Below are 10203 nucleotides of genomic sequence, written 5' to 3'. Positions count from 1 at the left end.
TTATTTACCTTACCTTTCTTCTCTGCTCAAGCCCCTTTATCCATAGTCCAGCATGGGCCAGGAGGAGTTGTGTGGAAAGCTGACCCATCTTAAGAGTGGATTAAAGTTCCTTCTCTATATGGGAAGGACACTTCAGCCTCCCCTCATGCCTTCCCTTAACACACCACAGTGGAGAGAAGGAGGAGACAGACAGTGCTTTGCTTAGAGACATAGAGTGAATTTTGGGTGGCACTCTGCCCCACCTGCACCATAAATGGAAATGACAGTAGCAGTCCTCTTCAAGGGACACAGATAAGAGCCTACAATGACTTTTGATTGTGTTGGGTCTTCTTGAGCAGACCAACGTTTCTCTCTGAGGTGGGAGGTGAGATCTAGGGTACATTCCCTGGTTGTGTGGCACAAGCCACTCGAGGACAGTGCCGAGGGCAGTGGCGGGGGTGGCCCAGGACTGAGGCAGAATGGAGCTGGTGAGAGCAGGAGCGGTGCCGGAGCTTACTGTCAGGGGAATGGGGACCATCCAAGAAGGCCAGGCCCTCCTTCTTCTCAGTGGGGGAATATTGGGCCTTGGAGTCCCCTCTTGTCCTCTCTGTCTTGGTTTGTCCCATGGAACTTTTGGCTGGAGCCAGGCCCTTTTCTGCATTTTCTTTTCTGGTGTTGGCCCCTTTCCCAGCTGTAGAGGACATGGATTCCTCATGCACTTTGCCTTTTGCCTTGGAGTTAAAACAGTGCAGAAAGGATTTCATCTTACTTCTCAAGCCTGATTCTGGAAGGCTGGGCCTCTTGTGAGTGTGGACTGGCATCACCTGTCCCTGCAAAACCTGACCTTTCAAAGTTTGGCCCTGCAAAGGCTTACTTACCCTGAACAAGTTGGCCCAGGAAAAGCTGGCCCTGTGTTGCCTGGGGCACCACAGGCTGGGCATTCTTAGGAATTCTTGCTGTTGAGGAATACATTAAGCTTGGTTTGACTGCTGTGCAGGTCATTCTTCTCAGGTACCTTCACCCCAAAGATTCCTGGAGGTGGCTCTGGAAGCTTAATCTGAGGGTGATGTCGGGTACTGTGTTCACAGGGAGCATCAAGATGAAAGCTATGGCTCCGTCGCCAGGGGCTGTGAGGTGTCCTGTTCAGAAGCATCCCTTTTGGCCTCTGGGTTTCATCAGGGTGGCTTACGTCTCTTGTGGAGGAGTGTGCAAACCCTGCATCCCCTTCTCCATGGTCCCCTGCCAATTTGGGTTTCCCTGGGTCCTCTCTCTTTTCTGCCAGCATGGGGACTTGGGCTGAGTCCTTGCTGTGGCCAGGGTTTCGGGACTCAGGACTCCAGGGCTCCTCCCAGGCTGTGGCTGTTCACATTGGCCTCCAACTGAACACAGAGCACCTGGGCCTCTGTCATGTCCCCACTGGGTTGTGATATCTTAGAGGCCCAGTGGGCAGAACCATGAGATACTGCTCTTGAACTAGGTTGCTTCTGGTTCTGCTGTACCGCCTTTAACTCAAGGGCCAGCTTTCCTTAAGGTGGAGCCATTCTGGATCTGGTACATGAGGAGTGTCTGGTGAGATGGGGAGATCCTGGAGCAATGTTTCTCCTAGGTTCTCTAGACTAATCCTGTGTAGATGTGTTGTCTAAGGTTGCTACAGTTTGTTCTCTGGACAGCCTTACCTTTATGGGAATTCCCAGTTGTATCTCTAGGATCTTCTTTCTTAGATGGAAATTTAGTTTGGCTAAGATGGGTTTCTTGAGTGTGTCGGGCCCAGAGGTCTCTGCCTGGCTTTCTTTTTTTAAAAAAATTATTTGTTTATTTATCTATTTTTTTTCAAAACAGGAAAAAATATACAGTGGAAAAAAGACAGTCTATTTATCTATTTTTAATAAAACTTTTTATCCACATACAATGTATTATTAGCCCCAGGGATACAGATCTGTGAATTGCCAGGTTTACATACTTCACAGCACTCACCATAGCACATACCTTCCCCAATGTCTATAACCCCACCACCCTCTCCCTACCCACCTCCCCCCGGCAACCCTCAGTTTGTTTTGTGAGATTAAGAGTCTCTTATGGTTTGTCTCCCTCCCGATCCCATCTTGTTTCATTTATTCTTTTCCTACGCCCCAAATCCCCATGTTGCATCTCCACTTTCTCATATCAGAGAGATCATATGATAGCTATTTTTCTCCAATTGACTTATTTCTCTAAGCATAATACGCTCTAGTTCCATCCACATTGTCGCAAATGGCATGATTTCATTTCTTTTGATGTCTGCCTGGCTTTCTAAAGGCACCGTCTTGATCATTTCTTCTACCAGCTCTTCAACCTGGAGCTCATCTTCAATGTCTGCACAAGTCTCATTGACATCTTGAAAGCTTGGCCCAGGACTCAGAGACTGCTCTTCAGATGAGATCATTTGAGTCAGAGGTTCAGTTGGGAATTTACCAGGTCCAGGCACCATTCCTGTGATTACAGCTTGGGTAGAGATTGCTGGTGCCATGACCCTAGAGAGAGCCACATAATAAAGAGCTGGCAGCCCTGACAAGAAGGCCAGGTACTTGTGCCGCAATGTTGTCTCCAGTTTCTCAATGGCTCCCTCGGACAGGGCTTGGGGCAGCTTAGGGTGTTCAGGGACAGCATCTGGTGAGGCCTGTTGCTGTTGGTCAAGGGCCATTGGTATCCAGGGCATAGCTTTCTGCTGTAAGGCAGGGTCAGTTGCTGCCTGTAGCACCAAGGGCTTGTTTTCTGGGATGCAAGTGAAGGGAGCCACTTGCAGGCCCCCAGGAATTATGCACTGCCAAGAGCTATATACACCAGCAAGGACCTCGCCATGGTGAATCTGCCCACATTTGGAGTTGATGTGGCCCTGCAATTTTGCCTTGGCCTGGTCAAACGAGTGTGGCATGGGGATTGACACTGGGTCTGTGATGGGTGAGAATGGGTCACAGGCCCCAGTGGCCTCCAGGGCTGTAGGTTGGGAATCATGCACGGTGGCTAGGGCTGGGCTGCTCTAGGACAGAGTTGACTGATCAGTGGGGGACAGAAGTAACTGGATGGACTCCTGGATATCTTGGGGGCAAGCCCTAGTGATGATGAATCACCTGTCACTGGGGGTGGATTTTCTAGACTACTTTGTATCTAAAGATGGACATATGGACCAATTCTGCCTAATACAATATATGATGAAATTTACTGGGGGCTTCTGGGGAAGAATTTGCATTGGGATTAAAGAGACAAGATATGAGAACTTGCTTCTATTTCTCCAGTCCATGACCTGTTGCTTCCTATCTTGAATAAGAAGTGCAGGTGTAATGTTTGCATTTTTTTTTAATGTAAAGATTTTTACTTTTTTATTTGAGAGAGAGGGAGAGCAAGAGAGCATGCACACACATGAGCGGGAGAGGGGTGTTGGGGAGGGGCAGAGGAAGAGGGAGAATCTGACTTCCCGCTGAGCAGGGAGCCCAGTGTGGGACTCAATCCCAGGACCTGCATATCATGACCCAAGCTGAAGGCAGATGCTTAACCAGTTGAGCTACCCAAGCACTCCTGTAATATTTACATCTAGAGCTGCCATCTTATGATCCTGAGTTGATATCTCTAGGTTAAAATATCATTATCTGAGGATGATGGAGATGAATGGATAGTGGTTAGATGTTTGATGGTATCAATAAATTGAAAAGAAACTGGAACCTCTTGGGTTTGACTATATTTTTTGAGCCACAGCACTTATATTTCTTTGAACTACCTTTCATTTTCATGTACCATAGTTCTGGGTTATAGCTAGCTATTTCCTAGTTTCACCTAAGGTGTAGTTTTCAATTGTGTCTTCCTTGTTTTGAGGTGATTTTCTAGAAGAAAATATTTCTCAGATTGAAAAAAAGTTTGATTATAAGATATATTAGGAAAGATGTGGGAAAAATGCTTTATTACATACTTCTGGTTGAAACATAAAAAGGAACAAGCTTTTGGGGTGCAATTAAGGATAGGAAATGTAAAATGCACATACCCCTTGACCTAGCATTTCCTCTTCTATGAATTTATCTAATATATAAACTCACAGAGACTTATGTGTAAAGATATTTACTGCATCATTCTTTGTAACAGTGAAAGAGTGGAAACAACTTAACATGAGGCTGGTTAATTAAATTATGATTTGGCCACACAATGAAATACTATGCAACCATTAAAAAGGATGAGATCAGTATATATGCTCTTGCATGTAAGTGAAACAAGTATATCTAGTACCCTTTCATTTTTGTAAAAAAACCCATGGGAACACACAAATATATATTTATATTATATATATATTATATATAATTATATATGATATATCTATAATATTTATTATATTATATATAATATTACATATGTTTATGTTATATATTATATTATGCATAATATAAACATGTATTTATAAATAATATATTTTATATTATATTTACATTTATATAAATATATTTATATTTATAAATGTATATAAATATAAATAAAGGACCATCTTGGAGGCTGGGTATTAGACAGGCAGATGAAATCTCTCTCTGCTCTCCAATAGATTGCTACAAAATTACACTGTTTCTGTATTCCCTGTTCAGAGATGTCTTGCATGGCTAAGTGACAGTTGGGCTGCCTCTGTAATTGCTTTCCATCTTTTCCTACCTCACTTCCCTTTTCCTTCATTCTCTCTATAAATAATTGGTACTTAAGCTTTTCCTGGGCTCTGTTTTCTTGGGAACTGGGGCTAATACCAAGAATATAGCTTAAATAGTCCATGATAAATATTTTAAATGGGAGGAAAAAGGGAAAAGAGAATACTCTTAAGATATGCAGGGCTGGGTGACTGGGTCGCTCAGTTGGCTGAGCAACTGCCTTCAGCTCAGGTCATGATCCTGATCCTGGAGTCCTGGGATCAAGTCCTGCATTGGGCTCCCTGCTCAGCAAGGGGTGTGCTTCTCCCTCTGACCTTCCCCCTGTCATGCTCATTCTCTCTCTCTCTCTCAAATAAATAAATAAAATCTTAAAAAAAAAAGATATGCAGTGCTCACTGTGTTGCAACCATGTATTCTCGTCTTGAGAAAATTCTTGAAAGTACAGAGCAAAGAGATGTCATGGTATAAAAGAACTGCCAATGAACACTGAACTCATTTAACTAGATTTATTTTTCCATTTAATTATTTTCTCTTCAAAATCACTATTGAATTGTCCAAGGAAATATAGTAAATAGGAAAAAATCCAATTCTGTACTGGAAGGGCATTTATATTTTGTGAAGTTTCAGGAACGTATAGGGCAAATGTACCTGGACTGAGGGCACATTAACCAGCTTTCAATTTCGTGAATATAGAAATCCACGATCAAAACAACAGACTTATGAGTGAGAGTGGGCTGTAGGGGGAGGGAACCAAATGACTTTGAACACTGCCCCCATGGCCTAGTCCTGGAGTACCTCTCTCCTTACTCTCAGCATTTCCACATAGTAGACACCTCTGGGAACATTGCTGCAGGTCCTCCAACAAAGAGTTGTGTTTCAGGTGACTTCTTTTTTTTTTTTTTTTTTTTAAAGATTTTGTTTATTTATTTGACAGACTGAGATCACAAGTAGGCAGAGAGGCTGGCAGAGAGAGGAGGAAGCAGACTCCCCACGGAGCAGAGAGCCTGATGCGGGGCTCCATCCCAGGACCCCGGGATCACGACCTGAGCTGAAGGCAGAGGCCTCAACCCACTGAGCCACCCAGGCGCCCCAAGGTGACTTCTGGTTGTCACAACCAATACAGAGAAAAAGTGACCACTAACGACATCAGTGAATATGGTAGATCTGCTCTTTTTTTTTGCATAGGGTGAAAAATTATGTGCCCTATTTATACGAATTTGCATTGAACACTTGCATTTTAAAAAATCACACCTTTTAAAAGATTATTTATTTATTTATTTATTTGACAGAGAGAGAGAGAGAGAGAGAGAGCAAGTAGGCAGAGAGGCAGGCAGAGGGAGAGGGAGAAGCAGGTTCCCCATTGAGCAGGGAGCCCAACACGGGACCCGATCCCAGGACTCTGGTATCATGACCTGAGCCGAAGGCAGTTGCTTAACTTAATGAGCCACCCAGGTGTCCCAAAAAGTCACATTTTAACATAACTATTACCTATAGTAAAGATTGCTTCATGAAAATGTAGTACAATTCAGATATCAAGTTGCCTATTTTTGTAAATAAAGTTTTTTTGGAATACAGTCATGTCCATTTGTTGATGTATTGTCTGTGGTTGGTTTTTCAGTACAATGGGTGAGTTGGGTAGTTGCAACAGAGACCGCTACTCTAAAATATTTACTATCTAAAAATGTGGCTTCCAACAGCACTGTAGTCAAATGATACCAGTAGTTAAATGAGAAACAGTTTCAGTAACAGTATATTCTCTCATTTGTATCACACATTTTCCCCAAGCCCTTGTGCAAGTATATATACCTTACCCTCAAAGACTTTATATCTCTTTCTATATTTTATTTTATATTATATTTTCCCCAAGTCCTTGGGCAAGTATATATACCTTACCCCCAAAGACTTCTCTAGGTACAAATGCTATGTAAAAATTTTTCCTTTATCAAAATTATAAATCTTTTATAAATATTTTAATCCTATATGGCATATTGCATTGCATTTCTACAAAGTAGTAAACTCTGTAAAGCACCTTTAGGTTAGCACCAGTTTTTATACTGAAAAAGGGACACATTTTAATATAGAATGGAAAAAATTGAACTTTGAACACAAAAGGGATAAAATCCCTCTAGAGTATCCATTTGGGAGGATTATTTACAACCATACTAAACCCTAAAGTTGACATTGGTTTCTTGTTCTTAACTCTCCAGGTAACTGCAGAAAGATTTTTAGGTTGTTTAGCCATTTCTATTCATCTGCATCTATCCCTTGAAAATATGAGGACCACAAATTGATTTAACTACCGGGATTTGGGAAGGACCCATGACATTAGCCAGCATTCTTATGTCAGGGAATATCCCTCAAGTATCATAGGAGTGTCTTTTTTTTTTTTTTTTATATTTACAGCTCTTCTTAAGTTTGGGCAAAGAATTTTGAATGGGTCCAGTAGACGTGCCTAAAAAACATTGCCTCTTTTCCTTCAGAAGATGGCTGGTCCTCTCCTTACTCTTTTTTTTTTTTTTTAAAGATTTTATTTATTTATTTGTCAGAGAGAGAGAGAGAGAGGGAGAGCAAGCACAGGCAGACAGAGTGGCAGGCAGAGGCAGAGGGAGAAGCAGGCTCCCTGCAGAGCAAGGAGCCCGATGTGGGACTCGATCCCAGGACGCTGGGATCATGACCTGAGCCGAAGGCAGCTGCTTAATCAACTGAGCCACCCAGGTGTCCCCTCTCCTTACTCTTTCCCTATTTCTCCTAAACAACCTTAATTCTAAGCTGACAAAAGTACCCACGATTAGGGGCTAGAGACAAGAATGGCTGCCAGTGGGGAGCCAAAGTATAGTCAGATACCTGATTCTCAGTATTGTATCAGTGACTTCATTGGAGAATAAATAGGTTTGGGATTTTGAAGAACCAATAAACTACCTGTTTATTAGAGTAAGAAAGGTATAATGCTTAATCATGGACCTGTAAGTTTGTGTTCAGCCTAAAAGTTATAACAAAAGTAGCTTTTTTATGACCAACCACATATTGGGTTGCAACACAGATCTGTGCTGTGTATCAGAAGGTTCTCAGTAATTATTTTCCAATGAGAAGAATAACTACTTTCCTCCAAAGCAGTGTTTTTCAACCTTGATGATTTTTCACCAAATAATATCATGCAAAATCTATGGAATGTTTTATCCAATGAAAAATAAACATGATTTAAGTTTATCTCTCTAATACACTGCTTTTTCTCACCTTCCTTCAGATGTTCTTGGCTGTGTGGGAGAGAAAGGGGTGAAGTTACAACATGTATGCTAGAAATTGTGCCCAGGAATATACTGAGCATTTGAATATCATTTGTCAAATGTGTTGGGGCAGAAAAAAAGTGTGAGAGCCACTTCTCTAAACAACATGTCCTGCCAAAATCAGATAATCTTTGGCACAGGAATATTCCTAGTAGGTAGAAGAGAGAGTATCAAATGTTAGAGTGGTTTTCTTTCTTTTTACACATATATCCAGGACCATAACATACTCATTAATTGCCTGCTCCACTAGCCGACAGGTGTTGGAAGAAGAAGACATGGCTTAAGTACAACTCAACAGGAATACCTTAGCACAACGCAAAGGAGACAAGGCCATCTCCTTAGTAGCAGGCTTAGGCAGAAGCTAGTACTATTGGTGGGTTGGATGCTGAAGGAGTAGTGTGGGTATTCTGAGCACACTGAAGTAAAGGAGAGATTAGACAAAAGAGTGGACAACTGACAGACTAATTTCCAGGACTCATAGCAGAGGAGGGGGCAGGAGGAAGCTGAAATAGGCTGAATATCAGGTTTCCATAGCTAAGGTATTACTAATTCTGATCAAACCTCCTATTCTTCCTCCCCAGTACCTGGCTTCTTTGCTTAACAGCTACACTGGCCAAACTTGGTGAGCCATGACCAAGAGGTTGAACAGAGTGGGCTACTGTATTTTCCATCCACCATTAGTTTCTTTTGCATAGGCTAGCTGGTTCACTGGGGTGTAAGAAAGAGCTATAGGTATTCTCTTGAGAGAATGAAAAAAATGGTGTTTAATTAATCTTTTGGAAAAATGGTATTTACAATGAGAAGTAGCTACGTAGAATACTGATGTGATAAAGTTAGGTAAAGAAGCAAGCATGTGTAATTATTTGAGCATCACAAGTGTAATTGTGTAAAAATGTACCCATAAGAAAAAAGATCAGAAAGAAATAGCCCAGACTGTTGGCAGTGATTATTAGGGAGGTAAAATTGTTAAGTATATACTTTTTCATTTTCTGAATATGTCACTTTACTTCTACAGTTTTTTTTAAATTTTTTTTTTAAGATTTTATTTATTTGTCAGAAAGAGAGAGTGAGCACAGGAGACAGAATGGCAGGCAGGCAAAGGCAGAGGGAGAAGCAGGCTCCTTGCTCAGCAGGGAGCCTGATGTGCGACTCAATCCCAGCACGCTGGGATCATGACCTGAGCCAAAGGCAGCCGCTTAACCAACTGAGCCACCCAGGAGTCCCTACTTCTACAGTCTTAAAAAGCATGTCAAAGTAAATAATTAGAGGGCTGCCAATCTAATGATAGATTGTTTATTCAGACCATCCCTCCTGCTAAGAACAACCAGAAAAGACTGGCAAATGTTTAAAAATGTTGTTTGAGGCATGATCCTTGAAGACAGAGACTGGGAGAAAATATTTGCAAAAGACACATCTGATAAAGGGGTGTTTTCCAATATATGCAAAAACAAACAAATACTCAACAAAAAAAACACAAGCAACCCCATTTAAAAATGGGCCAAATATCTTCTCCCATTCCGTGGGTTGCCTCTTTGTTTTTTTGACTGTTTCCTTTGCTGTGCAGAAGCTTTTGATTTTGATGAAGTCCCAGAAGTTTATTTTCGCTTTTGTTTCCTTTGCCTTTGGAGACGTATCTTGAAAGAAGTTGCTGTGGCTGATATCAAAGAGATTACTGCCTATGTTCTCCTCTAAGATTCTGATGGATTCCTGTCTCACGTTGAGGTCTTTTATCCATTTTGAGTTGATCTTTGTGTACGGTGTAAGCTCTAAAAAACAGTCTGAGGGGTTTGAAGTGGCGGGGGGGTGGGAGGTTGGGGTACCAGGTGGTGGGTATTATAGAGGGCACGGCTTGCATGGAGCACTGGGTGTGGTGAAAAAATAATGAATACTGTTTTTCTGAAAATAAATAAATTGGGAAAAAAAATGGGCCAAATACCTTAACAGACACCTTACCAAAAAAGATAGAAGGATGACAAATAAGCACATGAAAAGATGCTCCACATCATATGTTATCAGGGAAATGCAAATTAAAACTGTGAGATACCACTACACATCTGTTAAAATGGCCCAAATCCAGAACACTGACAACAACAAATGTTGATGAGAATGTGTAGCAACAGGAACTTTCAGACACCATTGATGGGAATGCAAAATGTTGCAGCCACTCTGGAAGACAGTTTGGTGGTTTCTTATAAAGCAAAACATACTCTTATTATACAATCCAGCAATCATTGTCCTTGATATTTATGCAAAGAAGTTGAAAACTCATGCCCATACAAAAAACAGCA

At 41.6% G+C, this 10203-nt stretch overlaps 1 pseudogene; it reads right to left on the bottom strand.

Moving 5' to 3' along the window:
• Nucleotides 1–371: 371 nt before the first annotated feature.
• Nucleotides 372–3137, bottom strand: LOC122916722 (annotated as a pseudogene).
• Between the last annotated feature and the right edge of the window lie 7066 nt (nt 3138–10203).

This window comes from Neovison vison, chromosome 9 (genome assembly GCF_020171115.1).
Source record: "Neovison vison isolate M4711 chromosome 9, ASM_NN_V1, whole genome shotgun sequence".
In the NCBI taxonomy this organism is placed as follows: domain Eukaryota; kingdom Metazoa; phylum Chordata; class Mammalia; order Carnivora; family Mustelidae; genus Neogale; species Neogale vison.
Note: the sequence above shows the minus strand (reverse complement) of the source record. Positions and strands in the feature narration are given on the sequence as shown.